Source organism: Schistocerca nitens, chromosome 3 (genome assembly GCF_023898315.1).
Source record: "Schistocerca nitens isolate TAMUIC-IGC-003100 chromosome 3, iqSchNite1.1, whole genome shotgun sequence".
NCBI classification, from domain to species: domain Eukaryota; kingdom Metazoa; phylum Arthropoda; class Insecta; order Orthoptera; family Acrididae; genus Schistocerca; species Schistocerca nitens.
In genome coordinates, this window is record NC_064616.1 from 453,551,811 (window position 1) to 453,564,023 (window position 12,213).

Below are 12,213 nucleotides of genomic sequence, written 5' to 3' on the forward strand. Positions count from 1 at the left end.
ACTATGGGACATAACTTCTGAGGTCATCAGTCCGCTAGAACTTAGAACTACTTAAACCTACCTAACCTAAGGACATCACACACATCCATGCCCGAGGCAGGATTCGAACCTGCGACCGTAGCGGTCGCGCGGTTCCAGACTGTAGCGCCTAGAACCGCTCGGCCACCGCGGCCGGCAAACTACTCGATATTTCCGATAAAATGTCCATGAGTCCGAACAAATCACTAAGAAAACTCGCCCAGGAAATCGATGTTAATGTCGGAACGGTCCACACAGCTGTAAGGAAAAAATAGAACTTCTCCCATACAAAGTGCAAGAACTGAAAAATACTGAGCATGGCAAGAGACTGCATTAAATGTCAATGGTTCAAAAATTTCGTTCAACAAAGTGGAAGGTATATTCTTAATGAAACGTTTTTCACTGATGCGGCGTGGTTTCATTTGTCCGGGTACATGAACTCGCAAAATTCTCGTATGTGGAGTATTGCAAATCCATGTGTATTCACGAGGAACCACTTCATTCTGTGGAAATAGGGGTTTGGATTGCAATTTCTTGACTTCGGATTGTGGGTCCCATATTTTTCAACGAAACAATAAACGCGCAACGATACTGCAGTGATATTCTGTACCCATTCATAGAACTTGTGTTAAGTGAAATACTGAACGGTTATTTTAAACAAGATGGTGCAACCGCGCATACAGTTCGCGTTTCAATGTCACTGCTTGCTGATGTTTTTGGTGATCGCATAATTTCACAGGGACTTTGGTTTCCACGATCGCCTGACCTAACCCCACCTGACTTTTTCTTCTGGGGTGCAGCGAAAGCAACTGTCTATAAAAACCGTCCAAAATCCATTGATGAATTGAAAACTGCAATATCCACTTTCACTGCTTCTGTTACAGAAGAAATGTTGCAGCTTGTGTTTGGAAACATGATTAGACGAATTGAATTGTGTATTCAACAACAGGGGGGACACTTTCAACATTTAATGTGAAACTTTGTAAGTAAAACTGAATAGGCAATGAATTAATAACTTGTATTTCGCTGAGTTTCATTTCGGTATATTCACTGCGTCAAACGGCACGCGCGAGTAACAATCATACGGCACTGCGGAGAGACTTTTGAACACCCCGTATTTGGTGAAAAGAAATTGATTGTTTCTCATCTCACGAACTGATATCTTCGCTCGTTAAGCGACTGAATTTCTTTTCGTTATTCGTCATAGTAACTGTGCTGCACAAATCAATGTAAACGACTGCACAAAAATTTTGGAAATTTGCAGAGGTAAAAAAGGATTGTGTAGACTTTACCTATAGTTCATTATAGGTCATAGATATCAACGTATGAAATGCAGTGAAGTTATTAAAGTTGAGAACAGAACGGGATCTCTCTTAGTTCTCAAGATTTTGGATACGTGAATGTGACGGATGGGTCGCGCGCGTCGCGCTCATGTCCATCCCTGTGCTTCACGAATCATGCGATCGTAAAAATCGTCATATTTCATAAACTGTTCAAGACATAACTGTTCAAGATATGGAAACGAAGTTTTTTGCAAATGATAACATGCAAAGAGGATGTATTTTGTCGTATGATTAACACTCGAAACTTCTTGGTCAAATGTTAGCTACTAGCTATGAAAATGAAGTTTCAAAAAGTTCATCTCTTCAAGGCCTAGTTACTTTGCGCATAAAAACATACATTGGTGTGATATTAAACTCTCAAAAAAAACTTCCTTCGAATCAAGTACTAAATTTTGTACATTTCGAGAAGAGAAGACGCTAGGAAGGCAAATGAGGTGCCAGTAAGTACAGAATTTCTGACTAAAATTTGTAAGTAAAACGATATTTTGTGAAATGATTTGTGTAAAAGAAATAAAATAATTTACATACGCATTAGACATGCTGTCGAATGATGCTCGAAATAATGCGATGCAAATGATGTGCACCAAATGTTTCTCTATACTGTTTTGTTTCATACTTTTAGACAAATCATTTCCCAAAACGTTTTACCTTTGTTTTCAAAAATTTTGTGTGTGTTTTTATGCAGATTATTTAAATTAATTGAAACACTTGGCTTTAACACTGACTGATGATGACGTACGGCCGGCCGGTGTGGCCGAGCGGTTCTAGGCGCTTCAGTCTGGATCCGCGCGACCGCTACGGTCGCAGGTTCGAATCCTGCCTTGGGCATGGATGTGTGTGATGTCCTTATGTTAGTTAGGTTTAAGTAGTTCTAAGTTCTAGGGGACTGATGACCTCAGATGTTAAGTCCCATAGTGCCCAGAGCCATTTGAAGACCTAACAAATATCCTTTGAAATGCAGTGTAAAGAGTATAGATAAAACTTGGTACCCAGAACAGCTGAAGACCACGAACAGCTCGTATCAAACAATTCTCATTATTTAGTATTTACATTAGTCAGTCATTCTTCTGCACTTATCGGCTGTTGAAAGTGCTTGATCACGTAAGAAACACTACTCAGTAATTCATTGATAAGACAGTAGAACGTATCTGTGCTCATCCACGCAGTTCCCAGAATTTGTTTGGTGGTCTTTGTAGCTGACTATACAAATTATGAAATAATCCATGAAGGTTCATCTGTTCTTAAATTTCATACACAGCGCTCCTTCATCGCCTTAGAAGATAATTTTGTTGCCTTACTCTCGAATTACAACATTCCACGATTCGTTTTACAGGAAAAGCTGGTCGGCTCTGTTAACCATCTTGTAGCAGGAGTTTGTCGCTCGCACACAGGACACGCTGCTGCTTTTATACTCTGTTCGTCATAAGACTAAACCTGATGTCAACAGTACACCATGTCTTCTTCCGCGTCTGCTTGAATCTCATTGGATTTCGTTTAACATGGAGCGGAGACCGATACGTGTCCAGTACAGTCAAGTACGATCATAGGGATACGTTTTATGCTGTGCGTTACACGCACATAGACTGAGCGATAATGAGAGACAACAGCTTTAGCGGCGCGTTTAACTTGGATAGGACAGGCCAGCCAGCTGGTCCAACTAACCTGCAATAATGTGAGCAGTTGCAGTTCAGACATAAAAAAGAGAAGAGCAGAAAAACAATATAGCTTCGAATGTCATTTAATTTTTAAAGAGAATGAAATACTATTCGACAAAACTCCAGCAATACCGCACGCTTCATAGGGGAGCAGATGGAAAGCATAACTTAAACACAGGGTAATTTTTCTGAACGAGTTATGTGTGATGCAAAAGCATACTGCAGGAATTTCACCGTATTGTTGAATAGTGCAGCCACTGCGGGTATTAATTACAGTAAGTCGTCTGGTAATCCCTTAGCTCCTTCCTTATCCGAATCCGAGAAATACATTTCAGTTCTGGGACTGTTGATAACGAGTTGATCAGCATCAGAATCCAGGAAGCCACCAAGCCACCGCATTTTCTCCTCATCTTTTATAACGTGCTGTTCTATACACTGCCTGCGTTTGCTGCTTGCGTTAATTCCAGTACCTCCTGCAGCTAAACAGTCTTGTTATTTTTAGAGACAAATCCCTTAACTTGGCTCCAGATCAGTTCTATTGGATTCATATCGTAATGGCAAATGTAAAATTGCAGCATTTGTGTGGTGTGCTCGATCCTGTGAAAATGATTGTTTTGCATGTTTCTACGACACTTACCAGTCTGGCTCGTGTGAGACTCATCTGTGGTATAAAACAATGGACATAGTCCAAACAAAGAGTATTCGGTTTTTCATTTTTGTCCTAAAAATTAAACTGTTATGTTTTCTTTTATTAACAATTTTTCATAAAATGTCGATAATTAAGAATTCATATTTGAAATGAAAACAGGAATTTCGCGTGCAATATGTAATTAGATACAAGAACACGTACTTTATTCATAAAAAATGATGATGAATTTCACAGGTACGAAATGCTGGTATTTCAAATCGAACGAAAAAAGGATGACCAAGGCCAGATTTGAATCAGCGATCTATGAACTGCACCAGTTTACTACGCAACAGATTCCGCTTATATACCCAGTGCGTGTTTGTATCTCAACTATATTAAATACAGCCCCTCCGAAAACTTCAAAGCCGATTTTTTATGTAAATTTACGAAAAACCTTAAGAACAACCTATTTCTCGTTATTTTTTAACTGTGTTCCACGGGCGTATTCCACTACGGACCAGGAAGCAGCCTCAGCCATTTTCACACTGCGTATTATCAACGCGACACTCGGAGCTCAACGTTACAAATACTGTGACTGTACACGATTTTTTGAAATAAAAGCTACATAGCTAAAGAGTGATTAAGAAAAAGTTAATGAGTATTAATACATTAGAATATCTTAAAGTTCCATTTAATGTAAGTAAGTAACAAGATGCCCGCCCGGTTAGCCGAGCGGTCTCACGCACGGCTTTCCGGAGCGGTAAGGAGCGCCTGGTTCCCGGCACTAATCCGCCCGACGGACTTGTGTCGAGGTCAGGTGAGCCGGCCAGTCTGTGGATGGTTTTTAGGCGCCGGCCGGAGTGGCCGAGCGGTTCTAGGCGCTACAGTCTGGAACCGTGCGACTGCTACGGTCGCAGGTTCGAATCCTGCCTGGCATGGATGTGTGTGATGTCCTTAGGTTAGTTAGGTTTAAGTAGTTCTGAGTTCTAGGGGACTGTTGACCTCAGAAGTTAAGTCCCATAGTGCTCAGAGCCATTTGAACCCTTTTTGTTTTTAGGCGGTTTTCCATCTGCCTCGGCGAATGCGGGCTGGTTCTCCTTATTCCGCCTCAGCTACACTACGTCGGCGATTGCTGCGCAAACAAGTTCTCCACGTACGCGTACACCACCATTACTCTACCACGCAAACATAGTGGTTACACTCGTCTGGTGTGAGACGTTCCCTGGGGGGTCCACCGGGGGCCGAACCGCACAATAGCCCTGGGTTCGGTGTGGGGCGGCGGAGGGGTGAAGTGGACTGCGGCAGTCGTCGTGGGGTTGTGGACCACTGCGGCTGCGGCGTGGACGGAGCCTCTCCGTCGTTTCTAGGTCCCTGGTTAACATACAACATACAAGTAACAAGATATCTAACACGTGAGTAGCACCGACTTCCAAGAGTGTAACAACACCAGTGTACGTGTACCACGGCTTCTGACCAGTCATCGCTTTTGTGTTTGTTTACATCAGGTCATTATTACGATGAACAGAGTATAGCTGGAAGATCGGGTATCCAGACGTTGGGCGCTGTCGATCGCTTCTGTCGCTTACGTAGGACGCAGCCTACCCTGAGCCGGGCGCCGGGACATGATAAAGCGCGCAATGTGTCCTTACCGCTCCTGGGGCCACACCATGCGCAGGGGAGCGCTACCTACCGCCAGAGCGGCTGCCTCTCCGCTAACGCCGCCCAAAGGCGCCGCCCACTAACTGCATGTCGCCCACATGCGTCGCCTACTGGCGCCGCCCGCCGCTGAGTGCAGTGTGGCTGCCTTGTCCGTCAAGGTGCATTGTTCAAGGTGCTACAGCGGCTTGCTGCAGCAACAGCCTCCTCCTCCCTCCCCTACACCCACACCACCCACCCGCAATCGTGCATTGCTCAAGGTGTTACAGCGGCTTTCTGCAGCAACAGCCTCCTCCTCCCTTCCCAACCCTTCCCCCCCCCCCCCCATCCTTCCCCCACCCATAATCGTAGCTTGTCGCTGCCTGCTCGCGCATGCTCAGTTTGAGTTTGTGCTGCGACGCGCTGCTGGTGCGGACTCCGCCGCAGCACTATATCAGTGGCCAGTGCTGCGATGGGATCCGTGCGTCTAGGGTGTGTTCATACAGTGTTGTCGCGTGATGTTTACCCAAAGAAAACTGTAATGAGACATTCACAGAAAGTAATACTCTGTGAGTTAGTCTCTCAGCATCAGTGTCTTGAAATTTAAAGCATCATAAGTATAAAGACGCCTTGTTTAGCACCGTCACAGCTGGAAAACTGTGATTTGGTTGAAAATTCCATTGCTTGTTCCAAATGTTTTTCTGTTCAGGGAACTGGGAAAGAAATAGGGGACAGTTGGTGAATGACGCAACCAGCCATAAATACTTTCTAAATATTTTATTGTAGTGCCATAACCGGTTTCGAGCTGCCGTACCCATCTTCGGATGGCTAATATTTTTCGTTACATGGATGTTACGATCAACAACATGTCTGTTCCAAAGTGTACAAGAATATTTTGAGTATTTAGAGTCACTTTATCAGTTGTTTCCTTAATAAAAATACGCTAAAGTGCATGCATTTCATATACAAAATAGTTGCTTTCACTTGCATATTTTACGGTAAATGGTGATTTGTTTTGTTGTGGTTCATTTGGTTCTCTAGCTAGATGTATATGTTCCTGAAGTCCACCACAATACACATATCGTACTTAAGTTACGGTGGCACACTTCATAATACTCTTAAAATGCGTGTTGAGCATCGCGATGTGTTATAAACTGGATGTTATTCATTACAGTGCAAGAAAACTCAGAAGTTTACAAGATTATCTGTGACAATTGCCCCAGCTTTTATCTTGGAGAGACCGGCAGAAGCTTCAGTATAAGATATCGAGAACACATGGATGCCTTTAGACTAAAAAATTTAAATAAATGCGCAATAGCCACTCACATTAACCAACATGGACACTCTGTTTCTGACATTAAGGACAACTTTCAGATATTACATACCACTAACAAAGGGAAGAAAATGGACCTCTTAGAGGAACTAGAGATACGTGTTCACACCCTCAGCTCACTCCAATATATTCTAAAAGAACAACTGGAGCTAGCCAATAAACATTTTCTAAATAATATCCTTGGACTGTTCACAAAAATAAAAAACGAATTCCACTCCTAAAAGTTATACACTACAGTTTATGATAACAGTCTGTAAGTATATACAAATGTGTTGCTCTCATCCACCCTCCAGCTTTTTAATTTTATATTTCCTGCAACTAAGGTATGAACTGTAGTGATAACCAAATATCTGTATATATAAATTTGTGTACATATATGTCTGCTTTATAACATACAGTAGGTTGGCTTTGAAGTACACTGTGTGATCAAAAGTATCCAGATCCACGTTTTTCATATTAGGTGCATTGTGCTGCCACCTAAAGCCAAGTACTCCATATCAGCGACCTCAGAGTCATTAGACATCCTTGAGAGAGGAGAATGGGGCGCTCCGCGGAACTCACGGACTTCGAATGTGGTCAGGTGATTGGGTGTCACTTGTGTCATACGTCTGTACACGAGATTTCAACACCCCTAAACACCCCTAGAGCCACTGTTTCCGACGTGATAGTGAAGTGGAAACGTAAAGGGACACGTACAGCACAAAAACGTACAGGCCGACCTCGTCTGTTGACTAACAGAAACCGCCGACTGTTGAAGAGGGTCGTAATGTGTAACAGGCAGACATCTATCCAGACCATCACACAGGAATTCCAGACTGCATCGGGATCCACTGCAAGTACTATGACAGTTAGGCGGGAGGTGAGAAAACTTGGATCCCATGGTTGAGCGGCTGCTCGTAAGCCACACATCACGCCAGTAAATGCCAAACGACGCCTCGCTTGGTGTAAGGAGCGTATGTATTGGGCGACTGAACAGTGGAAAAACGTTGTGTGGAGACACGAATCACGGTACAGCATGTGGCGATCCGATGGCAGGGTGTGGGTATGGTGAATGTCCGGTGAACGTCATTTGCCAGCGTGTGTAGTGCCAACAGTAAAATTCGGAGGTGGTGATGTTAGGATATGGTCCTGTTTTTCTCAGAGGGGGCTTGCACCCCTTGTTGTTTTGCGTGACACAGTACAGGCATACATTGATGATTTAAGTACCTTCTTGCTTCCCACTGTTGAAGAGTAATTCGGGGATGGCGATTGCATCTTTCAACACAATCGAGCACTAGTTTATAATGCACGGCCTCTGGCTGAGTGATTACACGACAATAACATCCCTGTAATGGACTGGCCTGCTCAGAGTCCTGACCTGAATCCTACAGAACACCTTGGTGATGTTTTGGAACGCCGACTTCGTACCAGGCCTCACCCACCGACATCGATACCTCTCCTCAGTGCAGTTCTCCGTGAAGAATGGGCTGCCATTTCCCAATAAACCTTCCAGCACCTGATTGAACGTATACCTGCGAGAGTGGAAGCTGTCATCCAGGCTGAAGGTGGGCCAACACCATACTGAATTCCAGCATTGCCGATGGAGGGCGCCATCAACTTGTAAGTCATTTTCAGCCAGGTGTCAGGATACTTTTGATCACAAGGTGTATTTCGTCAATACTTTCCACTGACAATAAAAAAATACTACTAAAAACTATTTATGTTGCTGCCTTTTAATAATAAATTTAAATCTAAGGTGCAAACATTTTTCTGTTGTTAACATGTTACATTTTGCACATCCCACACATCATATTCACCTTATGAACCTGCAGCTCTAGTCCTTTCTTTCCGCATTTGCAGTTAAATTATGGGGTGCCACTTCCACGTTTTGCAAATGCACTGCTTCTTCTTTTTATCCAAATATGTTTCAGCACCTCTGTGCCATCATCGGTGGATTTTTGTTTATTGAAAACTGTAAAAAGTGAAAATATTTTAGGTTATAATTGATTTAACGAAGTGAGACCTTAAGAAGCAAAACGAACAAAAACTTTCCTTAGGCCTCACAATCAGTTATAACCTAAAATATTTTCACTTTTTAGTTTTCAATAAACAAAAACCCACTGATGAATGCACAGAGGTGCTTAAACATGTTTGGGTAAAAAGAAAAAGCAGTGTGTTCGTAAAAGGGCGGAACCGATATCCCACACATCATCTTTGTATCTATTTTTAATGATAATATTTGTGTTGTAAAGAATAACATCGAGTGTGTAACACATGGCAATGCCCAATACGCATTTGAAGAATATTATTAAGTGTGCAACAGTAACTTACTTACAGTATGTGTGTTATGGTGGAATTCAAGAACATAACACATCGAGCTAGAAAACCACATGGTCTAAAACAAAACAAATCGTCATTTACTGGAACATATGAAAGTGAACACAACTAATTTGCATGCTATATATAAAAAATGCAAACAGTTTAGTGTATTTTTGTTTAAAAAACAACTGATAAAAGCGGTACTAAATACTCAAATATTCTTGTGCTATGTGGAGCAGACGACACGGTGTTGATTAAAAAATCTATATAACGAAAAATATTAGCCGTGTGAAGATGGGCATGGTAGCTCTAAACTGGTTATGACACTAAAATAAAACATTTAAAAAGTGTTTGTGGCTGGTTGCGTCATTCACCAACTATCAATAACGGCCTAGGAGTTCACAAGATCCAACATGGATAAAATAAAATACGAGACAGTCTGTTAAGAAATACGAACAGCACTTCTTCCGCAATTCTGCTGACGTATTCTGCAGAGATTAGGAAGAAAAATACTGGAGATGGGTAAAATTCTGCTGTTGTTAAAAATCAGGAAAAAGATAAGCAAACTAGTATGTCTTTTCAATAAACCATTATTTCATGGCATTTTAAGTGATACGGCGGAACATTGAGGACTCATGTTCGAACAACAGAAGAGAAAGAATGCTTGGAACAAGATTCAAAGTCTCAACGAAACCAAAGAAATAGGGTCTATATGATCACAAGGTTTCCCTGGGTACAGTCCAATGCGAAAGACAACTAGTAAATTTATTGCATTTTAACATTCTACTTTAATTTGCCAATAGTTTCCTCTTCTTTGCCTTTGGGAAAAATAAATTTGTGCTGTTACAGCGCATGCAAAATAACTTAAGGACAGTCTAAATTTCGTTGAATCCGCATGTGTCCCTAAAATAACAGCATTTCAGACAGTGTTTTACATGGTGTTATTAGACAACTTAATAATGATTTTCAGTTAAAATTTCACTGTTGTAGCTCTAATACCTTGGGAGGTGGAATATTTTACCGTTTTATAAACAGAACTAAAAAGTCCTGTTTTTCTGACTAAAATTTTTCTTTTCTCGAAAATGAAATTTTTACTGCTGTTTTAATACAGCATAGAAATCATTAATATAGCAATAGAACGTGAGAAAAAGTCCCTACTCATGTCGTCACCTCTAAAGCAAAATTTTTCCCCCATAAATTCGGTTTCGTAATAGGTCAGTTTCGTTCCGCTATAACTCACGATTGGCAACATTTAGACCTATTTTGCCGGCCGGAGTGGTTGAGCGGTTCTAGGCGCTACAGTCTGGAGACGCGCGACTGCTACGGTCGCAGGTTCGAATCCTGCCTCGGGCATGGATGTGTGTGATGTCCTTAGGTTAGTTAGGTTTAAGTAGTTCTAAGTTCTAGGGGACTGATGACCTCAGAAGTTAAGTCCCATAGTGCTCAGAGCCATTTGAACCATTTAGACCTATTTTGACTGCAGATACATCCATAGAGTAAATATCTCTGGAGTGAGCACTCACATGCGCCGAACAAATTTTGTGTTGTCAACATACATTGCCGGCCTGACCACGTGATCTAGGGACGTCGTGTGTTTGTTCGTATAGCGCCCTGTATATTTAGAATGTCACTACATCCCTAGTACAGACGGATTCTTTTCGTACGTGTCGTGGATTATTTATATATGTTGCGAAGACATTTTAACAGTATCCATTTGATACCGATAATAAACCAGATACGTAACTTTTAAGGGCAAGTGATATTACATTCAGCTTCTTTGCGATAGGTTTCATAGTTCAGATGCACTCGATTTTTGGTAGCTTTTGGTGTGATATCGCACTTTATAGTATTACAGAGCCTGAAGTACATTTTTGCAGTGATAGTCCTGCAAAACGACTTGACAGTACGTTAGTACTTTCTGAAGTGTCCGAAAAACACTGAATTTACCACACATTAGCGATTATATCCCTGCTAATTCGTCCTTTTTTCTTGTATTTCTGCGTATTTATTTTCTCGTTTTTGCGACCTAAAGCACAATTTTTCTTACTGGTGGCACTTTGAAGTATTTATTTAACGCATTTTAAGTACTTGCTCCCAGTTCATTAAATAAATAGTAGACGGAGTAATCTATATACATAATTGAGAAGTCACTGATAAATGCATGGAGGATAGTATTTACTGAAACAACTAACCTTTCCCTTTCCTGTTCCACTAGCAAATTTACGAGAGGAAGCGATTGTTTGTAAGCTTTTGTACGAGCCGTAATATCGTAGAAAAATAGGTCTACAGAATGAAGTCTTAATTATAATGCGTCTCGAAATTTTTAAACGTATACAGTGTCTCTCACTAAAATGAAAACTATAATTAGAGCTATATGGAATGTACCCATGAAAAGTTACTATCCCTCCTTTCACATATTTTTCTTTCCATCCGTAGCAACAACGTAATTCACCATCGCTATTACACTATCAACAAACGGTGAAACACAACAAAAACTCTTGGTATTATAAACTTCAAACGCTGCAGAAAGCACACAGGCACAGCGAAGTCCCGAGATCACGTGACAATCCTGGTTTAATATTGACAACATGCGCAGAACGCAATGCTCACTCCAGAGGTATTTACTCTATGGATACATCACACACAAAACTCGCAGAAACAACTGCATGCTCAGAATTCACCCAAGTGTTGCCAATCGGTAGTTATCGCAGAACAAAAGTGACCAATTTTGCCACTAGGGTTTTTTTCTACGCTTGTGATTGCTATGGTGTACTGAAGCGGCATTAAAAATTTCGTAACAGTAGAAGAAGCAGTTTTACAGAAAGAAAACCTTTTAGTCGGAAAAACAGAACTTTCTGTAGCTCTGGTTGCAAAACGGAAAACATAGACTCTCCTAAAGTATTATAGCCGGAGCAGTGAATTTTTAACTATAAACTCATATTTCAGATCCGTAATAACATCATGTAGAACACTGACTGAAATGTTGTTACTTAAGGGACACATTTGGATTCAACGAAATTTAGACGTGTCCCTAAATTTTCTGCAAGCGCTATTCTGATACATTTGACGAACTAAAACAGCAAATATTTTGTTGCAGATCTGTCTTCAATATCTGACTCTTTCAGTCGGAAGAAAACATTGACAGTATTGTTTCAAACAATGTGACTGATTCCAGAGATAATACAGAACTTGCATCCATACCACTTAAATGGAAGAACCTGACATGAAACAGAGATGCGAGCTCGATTAAATATTTCCGATGAGCATACGAATTTCGTGCAGGTAAACAGAGGCTCTTATCCC

General features: G+C 41.3%; 2 protein-coding genes across 2 annotated transcripts in view; one reads left to right on the forward strand and one right to left on the reverse strand.

Annotated features, from left to right (window-relative positions):
- Window positions 1–5,455, reverse strand: part of LOC126248381 (uncharacterized) — a 597,430-nt gene extending 591,975 nt beyond the window's left edge. The window contains exon 1 of the mRNA XM_049949322.1: window positions 5,335–5,455. The gene's annotated coding sequence lies outside the window, so the exon portion shown is untranslated. The remainder of the gene's footprint in view (window positions 1–5,334) is intronic.
- Window positions 5,456–5,717: 262 nt separating this feature from the next.
- LOC126248380 (uncharacterized) overlaps window positions 5,718–12,213 on the forward strand; it is a 53,065-nt gene continuing 46,569 nt past the window's right edge. The window contains exon 1 of the transcript XR_007545468.1: window positions 5,718–5,771. The gene's annotated coding sequence lies outside the window, so the exon portion shown is untranslated. The remainder of the gene's footprint in view (window positions 5,772–12,213) is intronic.